This window comes from Phyllostomus hastatus, unplaced genomic scaffold (genome assembly GCF_019186645.2).
Source record: "Phyllostomus hastatus isolate PE091 unplaced genomic scaffold, TTU_PhHast_1.1 phas_scaffold_182, whole genome shotgun sequence".
Lineage (NCBI taxonomy): Eukaryota > Metazoa > Chordata > Mammalia > Chiroptera > Phyllostomidae > Phyllostomus > Phyllostomus hastatus.
This window is the reverse complement of record NW_025334013.1, coordinates 12,860,239-12,868,659: the sequence shown is the minus strand read 5'-3', so window position 1 is coordinate 12,868,659 and position 8,421 is coordinate 12,860,239. Positions and strand designations below refer to the sequence as shown.

Sequence of the window (8,421 nt, the reverse complement as noted above, 5' to 3'; positions counted from 1 at the left end):
CACTCATCTGGACACAGCTCACTGGGTCCGGTCCAGCCAGTGCCTGGCCCCCACCATCAGGATACTGAACTCAGAAGCTCTGAGGGGAGGGCAGTTTTGACCAAGAGAGATGAAAGGTCAGATTCTCCTGGGTGTGGAACTCACGTGGGGCCAGGTGGAGCCCGAGGAAGCTGGACATGGCAGCTGAGACAGAGGAGAACACAGCAGTCCGTCAGAGAAACCGAGGTGAGAGCGGCCTGTGGTCCCGGACACTGAGCAAATAGCTCCAGTCTCCTTTGTCCCAGCTCCCACTTCCAGCACCGGAGGGTCCCGGCAGAGTTTGACTTTCCTGAACCCAAGGAGATACCTGGAATTTCTAGTGACAGCCTCGCAATCTCTCCCCACCCAAGTTTTTGTTTTGTGTTAGCAAAAATACCCTACCCATGAAAATTCACTTCCTTATTTCTCCCTAAAATGAGCGGCAAATAATCCAACTTTCTTATTTCTCCAGAGAAAGAAGGCACAACCAACCCACTCCCGTATTTCTCCTACGTAAAGCCCATGGGCATGTGCCCGTGTGTGCCTAGAGCTTGCAGGAGAATCACATCCATTTAAGGTCACTTTTAAAGCTGGTTGACACCACAATACCCTCCTTGTCCTAATATCATCTGACCTCCCCCTGGGGTGGGGGGGCAAGAAACAGAGAGCAACTTGCCCAAAATGTCCTGTAGAAACAATTACAGAGCCACCAACCCCAGAGCGTGGGCACCGCTTCCCTGAGGGCAGCGGGGACAGGGCAGTGGAGGGTGGAGCGGGGCTTTCTCCAGGCCCGGGCTGGTCTTGGTATGTCAAAGCAGAGCTGGAGTGGGACCTTCAGGAAAATATTTTCTCCCGAGTACCAATCTCCATGCTTCTGCACTTATTTAGACACAGAAGCTGTTCGCAGACCAGGCAACCACTCACTGCGAGGGAGGTGGGTCAGAATCTGCCTTGTGTGCTGCCTGCCGAGCTCTCTTTCCCCCGCCATGCCTAAAAAGTTCAACCAAGTGCTCGCTTTGGCAGCACACAGGCCAAAATTGGAATGACACAGAGACAATTAGTGTGGCCCTGTGCAAGGATGATGTGCAAATTCCTGAAGTGTTCCATATTAAAAAAACAAAGTTCAGCCAAGACCTGGCTTCATCCTCGTCTCTCATCCAGCAAATCTTCAACAAATTACATTAAATCGCATAATTAAATTATACACACACGGGTCCCTTCTTTGCAGGAGGCGACGATAACAGTGAAATTTTATTTCCGTATTTATCAGATGACAGAGTAGGACAAGGCATGGCCTTAGGCCGCGCACCGCTCTGATGGACTAGGAATGAGGTGTCTCATAGCTGTGGTGTGTGATGATATTCCTTATTCTTGGGCTATTATCCACCTGTATTTCCTGATCTCTTCACATCCTCAACAGAGAGGGTTTGTGTGGAGTAAATTCTCATCGTTTCTTGCTGAGAACCCAGCTGATGCCGGGCAATGGGACAGGTTCCTGACCAGCTGGCTAAAAGGCTGAAGTCAGACTGACAGGTGACACATCAGCATTCTGCACCTGGGCTTAGTGACAGTCTCTGGGCAGGGCCCAGACTCCCTCCCACCCTCCCTTAGCAACCAATAGGCTAAAAAAGGTGCCTGGGGCACCAGGGAAGAAGAAGAAACCCCCAAATCCAAACAAACCCAAGAACAAAAGTCCATGTTGACAATCTTACCCAGAATTTTGCAATCAGTACACTTAAAATTCAGAAGTAGAAACAAATTTTAATTTTGGCATAACTGTTAGCTATGTATTTGGGTTTTGATGTTGTTTATGTTTCAGATGATCCAGGAAGAGGTGGGTGAGGGGCACCACTGGGCTCAGCATCCAAAGGCCTACGGTGGGCCGTGGTGCTAGGAGCCAGGTCCCAAGTTAGCAGCTGTGTCTGTCTGTCTGTCTGTCTGTCTGTCTCTCTCTCTCTGGGCGGAGGCTTGGCTGTTTCGTGATCACTGTCCCTTAAAACATCTTGAGATCACCGTCCCTTAAAACATCTTGAGACCTTAGTTGCAAAACAACACTCAACTCATCCATCTCTTAACTGAGTCCAAGCAGTTTTGTTTATATTAATTTTTCCCCAGAGGGTGGGGTGGGAGGGAAGAAAACAGTTTCCACAGAAAACAATATCAAAGTTGTTAATTGCTCCTTTATGGAAAGCAGCTCCTTTGCCAGCTGATCCCAGGCCAAAGGGAAAATGTACTCTCTGGGGTCGTTTGGAGATAGGTGGGACGGGGGTTCCACAGGCAGTTCCGGGTCTGTGGCACTGGGCGGGGGGCAGTGTTTCCTCTTGCTTAACTCTGGATGGGTGCTGGCATGTGCCCCATGTCCCCACTGCACCTTTACCTCTAAAGTAAAGAAGTACTGACATACTTCTTCAAGCGGGTGCACTTCCCTTTTTTTTTAAAGCTCCAATAGATTTATTTTAGGATGAAATCACTATTGTAAATGGAAAACCAATCTCATTTGCCATAAATAGAAGGTAACCATGGCTGTAAATGAATTCTAATTTGAATCCGTTGCTCGCCAGAGGCTTCGGCAAGTGGTGGGGCGGTGTCAAAGATATGTTGGCCCAGATCGACGGAAATAACATTGAAACAGGGAAGCCTTCTTGATGTGTAATTTGAGGTTAAGACCACAACTGGTACCGCACCGAATAGCTTCCCCCACTGGGTTCTGTGACGCTGTGTACTCCCCCAGGGAGAGAGATGGGCCAGTGTCCCCCGTTCCCCACAAAACACCTAGCAGAAGTCTCACGCATATGGATTGCTCCGTAACTACTTCCCTCGGGTCAAAGGTGCCCTGGGCACCGCAGAAGCCCTGAGGGGCTGAGAGCGACCCACCCAGAGGCCAGCTCCTCCCACAGACCGCTAATCTATTGGGGGAGGAGCCTGTAAGTAAGAATGGGGGCCCAGCTTCACTGTCCTGAAATGCTTACCGCGTCCTGGGGTCCCACAAGCAGGACGGGACCAGGGGAAGGCGCCCTACTAGCCTCCAGCCGGTGTGACCCAGAGGGCTCTGGAGAGCAGGGCAGAGGCGCAGGTCTTCGGGAGAAGACAAGCCGGTACAGTCCGTGAACCGGCCTGTTGGTGTTTGTAATTCTGAAAGAACAATAATTTGTTGCCACTTTCCCTGGGGCCCTCGGCCAAGGTTTGCTCTCTCCCTGTTTTCAGCATTTAGTGCTAATTACCTTTTGCAGCCAATTGCCAAGTGTTCACATGGGAGGCAATTATTTTCCCAGCTGGAGAATCGTAGCCCCCCACCCCAAGAGGGGGAGGTGCTTTGGAAATTGAAATTCAACGTTGGCGATTATATCAGCATCACTTTCACCTTCTTCAAATTCCTAATACCTGGGGGCTTCAGAACCGACCTTGACCTCTTTGTTCTGATACCTAGTTCCTGTCTTACCTGCGGTGGGAAGGGCCTGTGCTGAGGGGTTGGGCAGCGCGTTGGAACCTTGCCCCTGCCACTTGCTGGCTGTGTGCCCTTAAGCAAAAGTATTCCCCTCTCTGAATCTCAAGTGGGCATTCATTTACTCTTCAAGTCTGTCTAGTATTCAATCCTCACAAAAGGTATAAAGGCCTAACACAGTCCCTGGCACATGCTAGGTACTCAGAAAAGTTCACCTTCCCTTTCCTTCTTGTCTCAGAAAGAGACTGCTATTCTAAATTCGGCCCATGAATCTGAGGTCGCCATGAGGTGGGTAAGAGGAAGCAGATAAAGTCTGACCTCCATGGCCCCCAGCCTGCAGGTGCTGGGCAAGCCTCAGCAGAGGATCACCAGCTACTGAGCACCTACTGTGTGCCAGGACCGCACGCTGTGAGCAGGATGGCTGCCACCCAGGGTATTTTTGCACTCTCAGGAAACAGCGTCTTGGCTTCGTGCTCGCTGTTTGCCATATGTGCTGCGAAGCTGCTTCCAGAACACCCACGCGTGGGTGCTCCCAGCTCTTAAGCAATGGAGCATTTCCACCCACCAGCCCCACTCTGCACCACACACACACACACACACACACACACACACACACACACGAGCTGGAAGCTTCCTCAGGAGCAGCAGACCCTCCCCACCTCGTCCAGCCATCTGTCCGGCTGTGCCCAGACAGGACCTGCTTCTGCAACTCAAAACGGAGGTAACAGCACCCAGTCCCTCCCCTCCCCTCAGCCCTGCCACCCTCTGGGAGCCCTTGTCTCACCGGCACTGCTCTCACCCACCGCTCACAAACCGGAGTGTCCTCCTCGTCCCTCCCTTCCTGTGTCCAGACCACCTCCAAGTCCTGAATGGCTATATTCTGAAAGCGTACCGCCACACCACCATCCTGCTCCACGCAACCAGTTCCTCACCAGGGTGACCTCGGGGCCTGGGGTCTCCAGCTGTGCTGCTGCTCTCTCCTCTGAGGCCCGTCTGGCCCGTCGTGCCGCTGTTCCCACCCCTGCTGAGGAGCAGCCGAGGCTCCACCCTGTTCTTGTGCTGAAGATCTGACTTCTAACCATGGCTGAAAGGGCCTCCGGAGGCCCAGCTCTCACCATTTCCAGCCCCATCTGACCCCTGGCTGTGTAGCTACCTGGGCTTCCTTTCAGTCCTTGGACGTACCACGCTCTCTTCTACCCCAGGGCATTCGCACATGCTGCCTCTTCTGCCTGGACAGCCCTCCTCTGTTCCCTAGAAGACTTGCCTCATTCTGTTCTGTTTACTCGGCTTGCAGCTAAAGGGTCACTTCCTCTCAGCTGTCCTCCCTGACCAGCAGCCCAGAAAGAGAGCCTTCACTATACCCTCTTGGAGCGCTGGATATGCCTTCCTAACCTCCCTCTACTATCGTTATGTGATTAGCACCCGTCTCCGCTCTTCCCCTCTTGACCATAACCTCCAGGCAGGCAGGGGCAGTGGCTATTTTAATTCTCATTGCTTCCTCAAGGCTTAGCACGTGACACACAGTTGATATTCAGTAAGCGTTTGTTGGGTGAATGATGAGGATCCATGAAGGTGGTTTTGAGAATCCAATAAGGGGGAGAGAGGTGGAGAGGGAGAGGGAGTGAATGTTTGGTAGGTGCCCACATGGTGCCAAGTGCTTCGGATACATTGTCCTAACCGATGTTCACCAAGGACTCATTTACCTTTGAGGAAACCGAGACTCAGAGACAGGACCGGCCTGCCCGCAGTTCACAGCTAACACATGGCGGAGTCTGGGGAAGAGCAGGGCCTGCTCAGTGAGATGTTCACCATCTCCCCTCCCGCCCAGTCTGCCTCCAAGTTAGAAAAGTGAAGGGAGTGTGTTGTGCAAATTCTTCAGTTGAAATAAATGCCAGTCCTTCGTGACCATCTCCAGAGCTTTCGTTACCAAAATAATAATAGATGCAAAAGGAGGTGGGGAGCGGCTGGAATGAGGAACTTTCAGGCGCAGTGAACACGTTCTCTATCCTGTTTGGGGTGGTGCCAGCACAGAGGTAGACAGTTTTTGTAATTCATTGGCACGCACACCAAGATCTGGAATTGTCACCATCTATAAATTTTAGCTCCATTTCAAACCAGCTATGAGGAGCACTATTGGTACAATTGGGGTAACGTGACTATATCTATGTCAGATAATATCATTATATCAGTGTTAAATTCTTGAGTGTCAAAAGTTAATCATAAAGTCACCATGTGACCCAGCAGTTCACTCCTACGTATATACCCAAGAGATCCGACAACATATAACCACACAAAAAGTTGTATGTAAATATGTACATGTCCAGGACAGTCCCAAAGTGGAAACAGCACAAATGTCTATCAGCTGACGGATGGATGAATAAAGTGTGGTTTTAAAAAACACAGAAAGCACAGCAATAATTTTCAAAGACAAGTGAATCACAACCTGAAAATAAGAGAAAAGAAAAGAAAAAAAAAGGAAACGAAGAGATGCAGTGAAAGCAGTGCTCAGAGGGAAGTTGATAGCTGTAAATCTTTGCATTAAAAATATGAAAGATCTGCCCTGGCTGGTGTGGCTCAGTGGATTGAGCACTGGCCTGTGAACCAAAGGGTCACTGGTTCGATTCCCAGTCAGGGCACATACCTGGATTTCAGGCTAGGTCCTCAGTTGGGGGTGTGTGAGAGGCAACCACACATTGATGTTTCTCTCCCTCTTTTTGTCCCTCCCTTCCTCTCTCTCTCTCTCTCTCTAAAACTAAATAAAGTCTTTTAAAAATATATATGAAAGGTCTCAAGTCAGTAATCTAGCCTGCCCCCTTAAAGAACTAGAAACAGAGGAGAAACTAACCCCAAAACTAGCATAAGGAAGGAAATAATAAAGATTAGAGTGGAAATAAGTTAACATCATACTGTAACAGGGTGCAGCCAAAGGGGGGCCCAAATAGGGATTTGTAATGGGGTCCAGAACTCAGGGTGTCCAGGAAATATTAGAAAAAATATATATAGGATGTCCTCACCCCTACAAGTCTGAGCTAGGGGATGGGACACGTGGAGCAGGACCATTGAGACTTATTTCTTACAGTAACAGCTTTGCAGCTAACCTCTGGCATGGTCATTCAACATATCTATAACTATTAACTGGTTTCATAGATATGTTAAATAGCTGTGGCCATGCTTTGAGCCAGGGGGAAGGGAGTGACTTCCACCCAGGATGTAACTGGGAGGAAACTCCCCCTGGTTACAGCACCTGCGTGAGAGCTTGGAGATGATTGGCTCCACGCCATGGGACTCTTCCTGCCCAGACTCACTATGGCAGCCCAGTAAAGCTGGAAGGATACGGGAATGCTGGCAGGTGTAACCAGTTGTAGGTGGAGTCAGAAATGGGGCTGCAGAGGAAGATTGGCGCTGGGATTTTAACCCAGGCGCAGCAGCCATGCCAAGTTGTTACCACTCAGCTTTGGCGAGAGTCAGGACCACGCAGCTTTGGGTTGCTCCCTTTTGCCATGTGGCTTAGGCAGCAGGAGAGACTTTGCCTGGAAGAAAAGGGGTGAAAAAACTTTTGCTGGTGGGCCATGAGAAGGTGCCACATGGTTTTGGATTAACTGGAGATCACGGCAGCGACATAGCTGATGGTGCCAGGAACCTGAATCACGGACTTCTACTTCTTTTCCTGAGATACGGTACCCCAGACTGGGCAGAGGGAGAAGGAAAGACTGTATGAGTCAGTAGGTATTCTAAAGAACTTTAGTATTTTAATGAAGACATTAAGTCATTACTCTTAAGTCTGTATAACTTTTAAATAAATAATTCCTTTCCTTTTCACCAATCTCTGGCACTGAGAGACGTCTCTCCCTGGTGGCAGGCAAGGAGAACCTAGTAGGTGCCGGGGTGGAGAAAAAGGGGGAGTCCCTTTTGTAATAGTATATCATTCATTCCCCGTCTGTTTTGTAACAATACTGCTGATGTTTTCACCCTAAGACCAGGAAGAAGACAAAGATGTCTTATCTCACCACTTCAACGCTTTCCTGAAGGTTCTAGTCATAGCAATTTGGCAAGAAAAAGAAAGAAAAGGCATCCATACTGAAAAGGAAGAAGTGAAACTATCTCTATTCTCAAATGACATAATCTTGTATATAACAATTTCTAAGGAATCCACTGAAAAACTATTAGAACTAGTAAGTTCAACAAAATTGAAGTACATAAAAATCAATATGTAACAGGGTGCAGCCAGGGGGCCCCCCAAAGAAGGATTGGTAATGGGGTCCAGAACTAGGGTGTCCAGGAAATATTAAAAATATGGGATGTCCTCACCCCCGCAGGTCTGAACTGGGGGATGGGACGCACAGAGCAGGGCCATTGAGAGTTGTTTTGAATAGCAACAGCTTTACAAATAACCTCAGGCATGGTCATTTAACATATGTATAAGTTCTAACTGGTTTCACAGATATGTTAAATAACTGTGGCCGTGCTTTGAGCCAGGGGGGAGTGACTTCCACCCAGGATATAACTGGGAGGCAACTCCCCACAGTTACAGCACTTGTATGAGAGCTTGGAGATGATTGGCTCCACGCCATGGGGCCACACTTGCCCAGACTTACTATGGCAGCCAAGAAAGATTGGAAAAATATGGGAATGCTGGCAAGTGTAATTGATTGTGGGAGGAGTCGGAAATGGGGCTGCAGAGGAAGATTGGCACTGGGATTTACACCCAGGCTCAGCAACCATGCTGGATGGTTGGGACCACACAACTTTGGGGTGCTCCCTTGTGCCATGTGGCTTAGGCAGAAGGAGAGACTTTGCCTGGAAGAAAAGGGGTGAAGGGACTCTTGCTGGTGGGCCATGAGAAGGTGCCACATGGTTTTGAATTAATTAGAGACCACGGCGTTGGCACAGCTGATGATGCTGGGAACCAAGGGAGGCCTGCCAGCCAAGCACAGATTACTGAGAAGAACCGGGGGCTACCT

At 49.5% G+C, this 8,421-nt stretch overlaps 1 non-coding gene across 1 annotated transcript; it reads left to right on the top strand.

Annotated features, from left to right (window-relative positions):
* Positions 1 to 1,025: 1,025 nt before the first annotated feature.
* Positions 1,026 to 1,131, top strand: LOC123832402. The gene has a single exon (XR_006788056.1). It is a non-coding gene; the product is annotated as a U6 spliceosomal RNA (small nuclear RNA).
* The last annotated feature ends 7,290 nt before the right edge of the window (positions 1,132 to 8,421 follow it).